General features: G+C 38.5%; 1 long non-coding RNA gene across 3 annotated transcripts in view; it reads left to right on the forward strand.

The window, feature by feature from the left end:
* The first annotated feature begins 2,017 nt into the window (after nt 1-2,017).
* LOC107078826 (uncharacterized) overlaps nt 2,018-13,620 on the forward strand; it is a 120,875-nt gene continuing 109,272 nt past the window's right edge. For all 3 annotated transcript variants that reach the window (XR_011191265.1, XR_011191264.1, XR_001479801.2), the window contains exons 1-2: nt 2,018-2,103; nt 5,610-5,683. This is a non-coding gene — a long non-coding RNA (uncharacterized lncRNA). The remainder of the gene's footprint in view (nt 2,104-5,609; nt 5,684-13,620) is intronic.

A 13,620-nucleotide genomic window follows, 5' to 3' on the forward strand; every position in this document is an offset into this window, starting at 1 on the left:
TAGGTATCAGGTCATCTCAAAGCTATTTACAAACCCACACATGTGGAAGAAGGCATGTGTTCACTTGAAAAAAAATACTGGGATATTAGGAAGGTGAATTCTCTGAGAAGAAAATGGTGCCAAGTTGGTACACATGGCAGCTTTATCCATTCATGAATCCCCTAAAAAAAACTGATGGAACTTTCAAAGGTGGCAAGACGGAAAGTAGATGCAGGAGGCTGAAACGACAAGACTGGGCAACTTTCTGAAACATGTCCGTCGTCATCTGTCATCGGCTTTTTATTAAAAGTCATTTTAGTCTGTTAGAAATCTACCACTGGAAAGGAACAGTGAAAATAACACTCCTCAAGATGACACATACAATAGCACAGAAAAAGCCCCGCTTATCCTTTCAGAATTCAGACACATCTTTAACAAGTGAGCGTGTTCTTAACCGAGTTCTTTTATTCCAAAGAGCACAGAAGAAACATTTGGGACTTACACTGGTGCAACAGGCCTATCTGCTGTAGCTCTTGAGGTGTTGGAAAAGCAGTGTTGGAAATTCAACAGCCTTATTACTCATATCAGTACAGGGTGAATGCTGACTTTCTTCAGATGGTCACTTTTCTTTAACAGCAGTTATTTATTTACTTCTGGGGCGTCAGGACTGCTTGGATGTCTGGGGTATTGCTAACCTGAAGGGGATGTCCTTCCTGCGTTTAATAAATAGGCGCCTCTTTGCCAGGTTGCCCCAGATGGTAAATGTTTATACTGAAAAGCAGGACTGGAGCCCTATATGCAGATTATGTGGAAAGATCCTTCTGCAGCTCCTAAGGAACTGGCAGGTTTCCAAAGGTAGCAGACTAAACCTCTGGCCTGGCACCAGGGTTTCCATGGCAACAGTCACAGAAAACTGACAGGAATCCATTGCACTGTTTTCGTGTTAGTTTTTTTTTTCTTCCTTCCTCCAAATTTCATACCAAGAAACAAAGTACGATTGAAAAAAGCCAGCTTTGCTGCAGCCTCCGTATGCTGATCGAATCGTTTCGGCTGCCGCGCTAACCGCCTGCCTCCACCACTCCCTTTTATTTCCCGCAAATCTCCCGAGAGATAAAAACCTCATGCTCACCAGTCCTCCTTAGTAGTATTCAATTGTTTCATTTTAAATAAATCGAAAATTAAGGGAGAACATTAAGTCTTGGGTTTTCATTTTGCCACTTTGCCCAGCTAGCGAGGATTAAAAGAAAAAAAAATGGATTTAAGGGGCATTGGTATTCTGTATCTGATGCTTTCTAAGCATTAAATGTCTTTATAATAACATTGGTCAAGGTTTTGTCTTTCCTGTAGGTCTGCTATAAGTAAGGCATTATTAAATAGGAAGGTGGAAGGTTAACACAAATAGTTGGGGTTTTGAACTAAAGGAAATTGAAAATAATACGCTCCGGAATTTTAAAAAGTAATGAATCTTACTAATACTATATAACTTGTTGAGGGTTCTGTTTACCTACAAGTCTATGGCTACCAAAGCAGCAGTTAAAAGGTATTTCAAGTGTCATTTTTTCAAACATTTCACTCATAAAACACCCGCAGTCTGTTAGCACAGTTTTCAATGTAAACTGTGAGCAAAAAAAAAATCGGGAGCTCTTGTTAGCAAGTACCACAGAGCAATTTTAACAGCTACCTGATCTAAATTATCCAAATCAAAACTTCACTGTATCGAAAGTCTAAAAAAAGGCAATACATCGATAATTAGGCAACATCACTTTCTGAACGGAGTTGTACTCTGCTCTTTGTGTCACGTAATTAGATTTTTCTTCTTCTATTTCGGTGCAGATATTACCGAACTGAAATTGCACCTTTGAGGCATGATCTGTGAAGTGGTAAATATTATAAAAGTGTCAGAATGGCTGGGGTAAATTCATGTTTAAGCCATTTACCAGTGCTTTTAGATACTTCAGTAGTTCGGTCAAGCCCAAAAGAAGGCGGAGTAGACGCGTCATTAGCACAGTGATTTTACTGGGCTGACTCACCTGGCTCAGGAAGAGTACAACTCGTCTGCGTGTTAAGGGCTTTTGAATGCCAAGGGCACAGGTTACCCGGCGAGAGAAACACGAAGCGAAACGAGTAAGCAAAAAACCCAATGCTTGTCTTTAGGTAGGGGGAAATGGGTGAGATTAGGGTTTGACATCCCGCAATACATTTGTTTTATAATCCATTTTGCATACTGGGAACTCTGAAGAGCAGTCTTTTCACATCGCAGATGAATTATTTCAGTACCGCACTTTCAGTTCGCAAGTTTACCGTGCAGTAAATTTGACAGACTTGCTCAAAACTCATCGAAGAATGGTGAAGTCTGCAGCCTAAAACGGCACGGATTTAATTTAGTTGGTAAGTTTTTTTTAAGGGGAGGGGTAAAAAAAATAACTATGCATTTGTGCTAACTACTCTATAATTGCTCTCCCTGTTAGTGTTACTAATTAGTTGAAACTCCAAATCCATTCTTAGTGATGCTTGCTTGAAGTACTAGTGGTGGAGAAGAGTAGTATAACCTTCAACACTTACTTTTACTAAGTCTTACTAGTTCTGTCTTTTAAAGCACACTCTGAAATTATGTTACTAGCTAATAAAGACATTATTCATTATTAAATACCGTTTGGAGACCCAGTACATACTAAATTGTAGGAGGATGGTGTTTGTTGTTGACACTGCTAGGTTTTCAGCAGGAAAATAAAAAGGGGTGTGTGAACATTACAGCCCTTACTGTTTCGTACGTCTTTTAGATCTGAGTTTGAATGACAATCTGGATCTTTGAGGATGGGTTTTTCATACCTCTGCTCTCGAAGCTTTTCAAATGACTACTTAAAGGTATAATATTCTGACAAACGTATGCAGTATTATATTGCTATTTTGGTGATAGGAATAACAGCGGCTGGAGCTGATAACTAAACGCGGACTTTTTTCTTGACCGGACTGTCTCCCTGCTCGCATTTCTTTCTTTTTTTGTGTGTGTTTGGTTTTGATTTAAAATGAGAAAATCTCCTTGGCACTTTCTCTGCAGCACGATGCAATAGCTGCAATAGAGGAACAGTCTTGGTGGCTCAAAATGGAAGGACTTCTTAGAAAATGTGGCGCCGGGTGGACAGGAATGTCTGTCAATAATCCCGGCCTGTCACACTCATGTCAATACACTTTCTTAAATCACTGCAACTTAAAATTCCTCCTGTGTTTAACATCGTACAGCTATGAGGGGGCTCTGATCCTGTGACTTTTTGGCACAGTGAGAGAATAAGCAATCCACAATTCCATAATGCGAACATTTTTATCTGGCTGTCAATAGTGATAAACTGCAGAGCCATGAAACTATTATGCCGGACTGCCTCCTGACATAACCCAGCAGATTGCAGGCTTGCTTTGTAAAAATCCATTCTAGTCCGGTAGGGAAATCTTTGTCGTACTCTAAACTTTGCTTCCTCAGCGTACCTGTTTTTATCACAATAACATACTGTGACTGAGCTCACTTCTTGTGAACTAACACACACACACACACATGCGTTGGACAGAAATAAACAACATATTTGGCAGAAGATATTATTTTAAATCCCCTAAGGTAATGCTTGAAAAGAAAATCTATAGAAGTATCAATAATTGAAGATGATAGGCAGAGTTGGGTAGTGGGTAAGCCTATGGAGTCATAACTGGTGGGTGTGGGTTCAAGTCCCTATCAAAGACAGTGCTGTTGTACCCCTGAGTGAGGTACTTCAGTCCAATTGACCCAGTCCGTCTAGTTGTATGAATGGAACCAGCATTGCTGGGGGTAGACTCTGCGATTAACCAGCGTCCTCTCCAGTTTATAAGTAGACTAATGGCTAATCAAACTAATATTGTGTAACAGTAGTTCACAGATTTCTCTGCTCCCTGACATTCCTTTTGTAGCATTCAGCGTGGTCTCACTGGCTGTCTTGTGATATTCAATATAGGAGAGACTGGTATACCAGAAGTCAGCATCATGACTTCAAGACAAGACGCCTGCTGTATCCCTGGAACTGTATCAGAGGGAATGGACTTTGCTGTACTTTGAACTTTTCCTACATTTGTGATTAGCATTATGCAAAGTATTTTTTTTCCATTCAGGGGTGATTCATATTGCTCTGTTGTAATCAATGTGCATTTATGCATGTAGAATTCCATCCCAAAGGATCCCAAGGTACTTTCCATATATGAGGGCTTTTCACTTAATTTACCATGGAAATACAGCACCTGCCTGGGTGATGCACAGTGGACTTGATTAGAGAAATAAGAAAACTGATTTAAAGAGGATCTTTAGGGGCATCATAATGTGAGAACTGGAATGAAGGGCAGTCATTCAACTTTAAACTGGTACCATGATTATTAATGCACCTAGATACTTGTGAAGTGAAAGCAACCGAATTATCCTATAAATCTTAAGTTGAATGTATGTGCTATAAAGAGGTAGAAGACATGCTTTCTAAGTGGAATGATATGAAACTCCATTTTTGTTATTGGGGGGTTTCATTTATGCATTTGATTCAAAAACGTCATGAGTATGTAACAGAGCCTGAAAAGCATCCATGGTTTGGTGTTTCGGGTGGTAAAAATTCATGTAAGTTGCTTAAGGATTCTGATGTTTCAAATGAGCTCTCCTCTTGTTTATTCAGTCTTGTTTTGGATAGCCCTGCACTGAATAATTTGTGCTGGTTCTACATACTGTAATTACTTCAATACACCTCAACTTACATCTAAAGCCTTCTTCTCAGAAACATTTGCATCACTGTACACAAGCTAAGATAAGATAAGATCACTTTATTGGCCATATATAATTTCTTGTATTAGGAATTTGTCTTTTCGCATACCCCAACTTGAGAAGCTTGGGGTCAGAGCGCAGGGTTGGTCATTTATACGGCGCCCCTGGGCAGTTGGGGTTAAGGGCCTTGCTCAGGGGCCCAACAGAGTAGGATTCCTCTGCTGGCCGCAGGATACGAACCGGCAGCCTTCCAGCCACAGATCCTTAGCCACCACACCGTCCCAATGCCTAATGCCCCTAATGCCTTTTAGATTGAAGTGAAGCTTGCTTTGATATCATTCTGGATAGATTCAGCATGAGGGTTGGGAGTGGAGATGAGTTTTGCTGTCTCAGACATTACAACCACTTCATATTCTAAAGACTGATTAGGTGCTATTTGAAGAAGATTTTGACTGTCTTTTTAAGCATCTCTCTCAGAAGTTTTTGAAGGGACACTCTGGGCAGGGTGGTTAGGCTTTTGTTTTAATCCTTTTACATCGCCACTTCTTCATTGCCTCCTAACCCACTTGCGGAGTGCGAAAAAACTAAAAGCCACAAAGGGATGAAGATTTTTCCAAGATCAGTACTGCAGATAATTCCCTGTAAGTAAGCTGCACCTCAAAGCACAGCACCTCATCACCTGAGCGCAGGAATGTTTTCTCAGACTTAAAAAGAAGCAAAAGCAATCAGACAAACTTGTGTCAATACTCTGCAAGGCAGTAAAGTCATTTATATTCTCAGGCAGCCAAAAAGTCTTGCAGGAGTCAGATACCTTTGGAGCCATTTGCAAAGCCTCTTAAGTTTTAATTATCTTGCTTGTGTCTTGTAGACTGACAGCCTTCTGTTGCGTGCTTAAGGTATTCCAGCAAGATTTTTCCTTCTTCCTGTTCTTAAGAATCATGAGTAAGTACCTTTGTTATGTCTTTCACAAAAACTGTAATGTGAATGAAATACTACTGCAGGCAGATCATTTCTATACCCAAGCCACAGAAGTTCATTGGGCCAGTGCGTATTCTGTCCATCCCAGGGATCCACATTAACAATGCTGGTATCCACATATATAGCTTGATGGACTGAAGCTAATGGGGTAACATACAGTACCACAGTACGATGTGCAGTGAGGACTTGAAACCACCACCTGCCGGTTATCAATCTGGGGAACGTATCGAGTATGCTATGCTGCGTCCAAGTTGTCCTCTATATGCAATTATTCAAAACTTTTACATCATTTTCAGATCCTCAAAAAAGTAAAATGATTGACAAATCAATCAATAACATTTTTTGACATTATTTAAAATAATAGTAGAGGTACTAAGGTACTGACTGTGAGTTATAATGGTTGTTATGAGAAAGAGAAAGCTCAGTCTTTATTTCAGTCTTTCTGGCCCATCTTGAATGACAGCTTTAGCCCCAATAGAAGAGAAGCCTATTAAACCCAACCATGCAAAGACCTAAAAATAAAGGACAAAATATATAAAGAGATTTTTAAATATCTATTTGTGTGTATTTATATATATATGCAGGTCACATGTCCACTTGACCAAGAAAGTCCATATTTTAAAATGTCTAATTATGTGCGCATGTATTTATTCTTGCATAAGTACAGGTACAACCATTACCAAAGACTATGTTATCCTTTGCTGTTACATAAGTTTCTTTTCACATTTTTGAGGAATTTCAGCCAGTGTTGAGTACCGCAGTATACAGTGCAGTACCTGTTGCAAAGAGAAGTCAAATCACACTGTGCACCTCAACATTTGACCACATTTGCAGAAGGTCAGTCGTCTTTAGCAGGTTATGTGTGTTACCCAAGTCAGAGGGGATGCACTCTTGATCTCAACATGATGATTATGTACCAGCTATTCTTACCCTCCTCTGTATCTCATTTTGAACTGTGACAGATCTTATCATTCTTGATATACTGTACATGCTGTATATTTAAAAATGAATGATTATTCCCATTTATGTTACAATTAATTATGAATAGGTTTTTTAATTTCAATTCATTATTTGCTTCATTACTTATTAAGTACGTAGCCCCACAGATACATGCATTTCAGCTTCTGGTATTTTAAATATATTATGTAAGCTTTAGATGTCAGCATAAACATTATACTTTAGATCTTTAAACTTTACAACTTTACAGATTTAAAGATCTAATGTTAGAGATTATCTTACTCTTAAATGATCATACTTTTTGCTCTATTAATTTTTAAATGAGATTTTAAAGGAAAAAAAATGGTCTCAGTTTTCTCTTGTGAACTAATGAGATCACTGTTGAACCTTGGTCTGATATTTCAGAAATGCATATTTATTTTATAATGAACAATATTTGCATATACTTTTTAATATTTGCAAATATTTTTCTTGTGACAGTACAGTATCTTCCTATTAACGTCTTCTTTATATACTTCATCTGAAACTAAACAAGGCTGTTTTATTACTAAAAATCAGGCATGATTTATTTTGGTATGTTGGCCAACAGGAAAGATGAAGAATAAATCCATCAAGTAAGCTAGAATAATGGGTTTTCATATACTATTGATGCCTTATTTAACATAAAACAATAAAATAACCAGGTACCAGATTAAGATATTATTTAATGGGATATTTGTTTCATAACAAAACTTATAAAATATCTACGAAATATATGAATTTATATTTTTTAGATGCGTCACATAGTTATTTTTAAATAAAATATAATTAGAACCGTGCCAAATTAAGAAATTCATTTGAAAAAATCTCAAAAGAACCGGTATGTTATGTTTATTTTATACACAGGGGTTGGATAAGTCCAGCAAATTTTGAATGAGCAGTTTTTAATTAGGTGAAATGTAATTATCAATTAGGTGAAATGTCATTTAATCTGCAGTTTGAAGATTCATTAATTGGACGACAGTGACAGGACCAACAAATTGAGCGTAATCTGAGCCTTTCTAGAATTACTGAATTTATAATTTTTCACAGTGGAGTTCATGTAAAATTCATAGAAATACAGATGCACTTTATGATACGCCATGAATTCTATTAATGGCGTATGCAGATTTCTAAATGAAATAACTCTAAATTACTCCCTCTACTTTTGGTCTTTTGCAATTTAGCTTCGGCGTTATGTGGATATGCTTCCTGAAAACAAACATTAATTATAAAATAAGCTAAAAAGAACTTAGCATGTGCTTTTATGTGTTTTTAGAAACAGAACGTTGCAACTTTTCATTTATATTATAACAGAAACATGTGAAACTAACATGTGTTGTCTGTATTTTTATCCATCCATTTTCCTACCGCTTCTTCCAGTTTTGGGTCATGGGGGAGCCAGTGTGTTGACAAGCAAGGGTGGTGCGTGGCAGGTTACACGCTGGATGGGACGCCAGTCCATCGCAGGGCATACAAAAGGGGCACATAAACACACAAGCATTCACACCTGGGCCAGATTGCCTAGGAACCAGTTCACCTACCCGTCTGATTTTGGATTATGGGAGGAAGCCGGAGCACACAGGGGAATCCCAAGTGAACACTGGGAAAACATTCAAACTCCACACAGACAGCACCCTGGGCCTGGACATGAACCCAGGGCCCCAGCACTGTGAGGCAGCAATGCCAAGCTCTGTGCCACATTGCCACCCTTGTCTATATTTACCATATACATAATTTGAACATATTAAGGAGTATACCTAGTTTTTTTGTGATATGTAAAACAATTTCAACATGCACGGTTTATGAGAGGCGGAAAAATATACGTCTCTATTTCAGTTCAAAATTGTTCGGCGATGGGGGGGACATAAATGCCGTTTGCGGCAGCAATGGATTTTGAAATGTACTACTCACGTCGCACTGCTTTACAGGAGTCATTCTTCCACAATAAAGCAATAAAGCTGTGTGAAACACTGAAAAGGATCATTCTATAAATCAACTTAATTCACAGGCCAAAAATGAGAGAGAAGCTGGGGCCCAGATACTGTGAGAACATTGATCCGTTCGCAATCTTTCAATCCCCATGGATTGATTTAACTTTGAATTTGATTGCAGATATGGACAGATGCTATTTGTTTCTGAATCTGTCATTCCACCACTTCCCTAATTCACCCTCTGGTGTCTTTATTGTTCTATCTTAGTGCTTTATTATTTTCAACACTAGGTGAACAAACTGTATGGTGATAAAACAGATGTTTCCAGGTTTAATTGATTAAAAGCGTGCTAAACCTAGCAGGCACTGACTGTTTGTTCTGCTAATTAGTTAATCATTGAAACTCATTTTAAAGGGAGGTACGGTGTTGGGAAATAAATACAGAAAACCAGAAAGCCTGTGCCTTTCAGTACCATAAAATGCAGGTGTGGTTGTGGTAAAGGTTGGAGAGACTTACTTTTCAATGAAGATCATTTGTACAGACTCCTTAAATACAGGAGTATTTAAAAAATACAGGTGTTACCATTTGTTCTCTGGGGAGATCGAATTCCTACTCATTAAAAGTTAATGATGTGGTATTAGCTGTTTTGGCTAAATGGCTTCAAAAAGATAAAATGGGCTGCTTTTTTTACCCTGAAATTCCACTCCAACAAATATGTCATTTGATCTTTAATGTAACTAATCATTTTTATATCCTCTTAGACAGAAAGCATTTGTTTTTGTTTGCTTTAAGTGTGTTTAGAAATGCCTAATCTTTTTAGGGGATTTCCAAACTTTTTTTTTGTCCCACAACAGAATTTCCTCTTGTTTTGCTGAAAATAATGATGTAAACATAATCCCGTCAGGCCAGAGACAATGCAGATGTGGGGGAAAAAAATAGGCAAATCATTTCGGTTTTCTCTTTGAGGGTTTTGAAGCACTGGGGCATGAAGCTTTCAAAGTGGTGTTGTATGACAATGGAGAACAGCCTTTCCTGCTTATTTTATTGACCATTCAACATTGGTCTCCCACATGAGACTAAATTTCAAATGGCTGTCCTGTGGGGAAATTCAAAACATTTGTTTTCCTATTAGTCTCTGTGGGTGCTTTTTGTCCATGTCGCCCTCCCAACACATTGTGTATCAGGTTACAGGTTTTGAAAGATAAATTAGAACATAAAATGTTATAAACCTACAAATATAAGGGGTATATGTAATCCATCACATATGTTTGGGGTTTAGGAAGTTATTGATCTGAAGATCTCATCCAGCCATTGTCTGTAAGTTTCCCAGGGAACTGGCTTCTTCAACCTGGCCTTGTAAGCTTGTTCTAGACACCTAGTACTCTCTGTGTAAAAAGTGCGGCCTGTCTTAATTGAGGCTGTAAAGGCCTTAATCAATTAAAAATCACAAGCAAAATGCTGGATAGTTAAAAGTATAGCATTTAAAACTGTATAACGCACTAGTGAGGCTTCATTTACAATATTGCATAATATTTTGGTCACTGCACTATAGAGAAAAGATGCTGCTGTTCTAGAATCAGTCCAGAGAAGGGCAACCAGACAAATTCTGGGGGCTTGGGGGGTGTGCCCTACATTGACAGGAGGAAGGAACTGAACGTCTTTAGTTTGGACCAGCGAAAACTACAAGGGGACCAATCCAAAGACGTCAAAATCCTTCATTGACAACGTTAACAAGGCGGATGTCTTCAGAATGAACAGTGAAACACGAACAGGAGGGCACAAGTGAAAACTATGTGGAAATGCTTTGAATAACGGAGAGCAGGCACTCCTTTACCTAAAGGGTTGTGGGAGTATGGAACATGCTAGACAGTTGTGTTGTAGAAATCAGTGCCCTGGTTTCGTTCAAGAAACAGCTGGATGAGATCCTTGGATCAGTTAGCTACAAACTACCAAATGGCCAGATGGGTTGAATAACCTCCCCTGATTTGTAACTGTTCTTATAGTCAATCCTAAATACTCTTCCTCATGACTTCCTGTTGTGCCCTTGGGTTATTTAGTGCTGATAATGAAATAATGATTTAGCTTGTCGCTTAGTAAATTCCTATACTTCCGTTCAATTTTATTTTGAATCCTCTTATGTAATCCAGTATCCAATTTTATGTTCTCATGTAGGTTATCAACATGTGTCCTGGTTTCCTCCCATCTTCCAAAAATATGCTCTCTAGGGTTGATTGACTCTTAAACGGACCCTCAGGATAGATGTGTCACGTCCCTTAGTAAATTGCTCTGATAATGCCGGATGAGGTGGTCGAGAGATTATGGCAGTGGACTGCTAATCCATTGTGCTCTGCATGCATAGGTTTGAATCCCATCCTCGTCGGTGTGCTTTCTGTCTTTGTGTGGTGTTGCCTGTTGTGCTGTGTCATCTGCTGTACTGTTTATTGTTTATTTCAGCACGGATAAGAATAAACTCCTCCACTATACTCTAAGGTGCAAGTAAGTATGCAAAGGGCTTGGTCTGTAAATTATGATACATACGTGTCCCTGTTGGGTGAGTCCAGTAGCCGTCAAAAGCACCACTTCTCTAGTTCACTCACACCTCAGTGAGCTCTGTTCCTGGAGTCACACGGTCACTCACTGCCAGTTCAGGCCAGAGCAGATGTAACAACCACAACACGAGGACTGTGAAACTCTGTGGTGCAGACTGTGTTTGCCATAGTTAAGAATTTAAAGAAACAAATTGTTTATCTCATTTCTGGATTTAGGAATCGTTACAAATTCCTGTGAAAAAAGGGGGTAATAGTGAGAAAGTGTGGAAGTACATTCAAGGATTATTTCCATACATTTATGATTGTAAACGCATATACTGGGGCAGCACCTGAGAACAACAGTAATACAGCGACAGGAAAGAGGAATTCAGAAGCATTTAACAAGAAAACATTGCTTCAGGGCCTTCCTTCATTCATTCCCCTGCGATCATTCCTCCGGTTGAGTTGCAGAGCAATGTGGTAAATGCTAACTGTGTCGTTCAGTAGAAGAGAAAATGAGGTACAACTGCTGGAGAGTAGTATTCAATTATGCTGAAGGATTTACACAAACATTTAAGTAGACTTACAATGCCAGTGTTAATTAAGAGAATTATGTATTGCATGCTTCAGATACAGTTATATATAGATGCTTTTTATTTTATTGAAATGCAATCACTGCTGACAAAAATAAATGTATTCCAAGCCATGCTACGATGTCAGATGAGATTGTGAAATGGACTGGATACTCTGTTTTTAATGCCTAATATGTCATTCAAAACCTGAGTCCTGAAACCAAAGACTTTTAGGGTTAGGATATGTTACAGAAAATGTCTACAAAAACTAAAGAGAAAAAACAGAAATAGGTTGATTCTACAGGTATTCAGACCCATGGAATTGGTATTTATTAACCGAAAACATCTTTGGCAACAATTCCAGTCGCACATCTTCCTGGGTAAGTCTCTACCAGCTTTGCACACTGACTTTGTGCAATACTTTCCCCATTCAGAATTGCTTTGAGATTGCTTATAGATTGTAGTTTTCAGGTCTTTCGACAGATTCTCGCTAAGGGCTCAGTCAATTTTTGACTCATTCATTTTCTTATTCTTAAGCCACTCCAGTGTAGCTTTTGTCTTCATGCTTGTCCTGCTGAAAGGTGACCATTTGTGTCCCAGTTCTAGGTCTGAAGCAGGTTTTCCTCTAAGATATGCCAGTACTTTTGCTCCAATTATGTCCTCATTGGTATTGATGCGCTTCCCAGTTCTTCCTGATGAGAAGCAGAGCTGTAACATTGTGCTGCCACCACTATGTCTTATCGTGCTGACTGAGTGATGCATTATATTGGGGTTGCAACAAATGTAAAGCGTATATTTAGACCAAAAAGCTCAGAATGTTTTCTTGCTTGACCACAAAAACCTTTTGGTTTAAAACTGATTTAAAAGGGACAGCCTGATCAAGGGATTGTCAGGTCATCTTCCATTTCTTAATTGTCAGCTTCACCGTGTTTAACGAGTCTTTAAAATGGTACATACCCTTCTCCGACTCTTTTCCTATATACAACTTTTTCTCCTTGTGTTGTTTTGAAAGGTCTTTGGTCTTCACGGTTGAAAATTTGCTTGACATTCACCATATGAGGGTCATTACAAAGAGAGGTGTATTCTGAAATCGAGAGCCACTATCATGCACACAGACAGAGGCCGTTCAACTAATTGTGTGGCTCGTTAAGTTCAAGTCTAGATTAATTTAGGTTTGCCACAGCAAAGAGTTTCAATACTAGTGGTACTAGTGGAATCATGACTTTTCTATTTTTCGTTCGTGTTAGTTACTCCTTTCTCGTTTTTTATTTTGACTGTGTGGAGTCGATTGTACATATAGTAAATTTTAGTTGCTACTTGAAAGTGTCTTGACTGCAAGCTGTAAAGCATAAAAAATGTGTAAGGCTGTGAATGTGAAAGATACACTGTGTATCTTTTGCCAAAAGTTGGGTGCTTTGATTTGAAACAATAAAATTAGGGGAAAAAAAGCTTATCCTCAAAAGTACCAGTTAACATCCAGTGAAATAGCTCTTTTCCAGTCTTTCCACAAAACATAGTAGGGTTCATCTAATTTTGTTTAATAATTTGAAGATTTTAAAAATAAAAGGTCTCTTATATTTCATCCTTGGTGTTTTGGGTGGTACATGCCATACATTTGGGTGGGTAGCTGCGTCAGCATGTGTAGGCTGCAAAGGAACAAGTAATAGGTTTATTCCATGCTGAAAAAAAGAAGAAAGAGAACACGTTTCGGCCGTGGAGCCTTCTTCAGTTGTGTGGCAAAGTGGCAAAATGCCATACATTTTGCCACTTCAAAAAAGTATAGATTTTAAAATAATGGTAAAGCACCTGGCTGTACTTAACCAAATACACAGAGGAGTGCATCTGTCCAAAGTTAATTCTCCCTCCGGACTCTGCAACTTGAAGACTCTTTT

The sequence above is a fragment of the Lepisosteus oculatus genome, chromosome 12 (assembly GCF_040954835.1).
Source record: "Lepisosteus oculatus isolate fLepOcu1 chromosome 12, fLepOcu1.hap2, whole genome shotgun sequence".
Taxonomy (NCBI): Eukaryota; Metazoa; Chordata; class Actinopteri; order Semionotiformes; family Lepisosteidae; genus Lepisosteus; species Lepisosteus oculatus.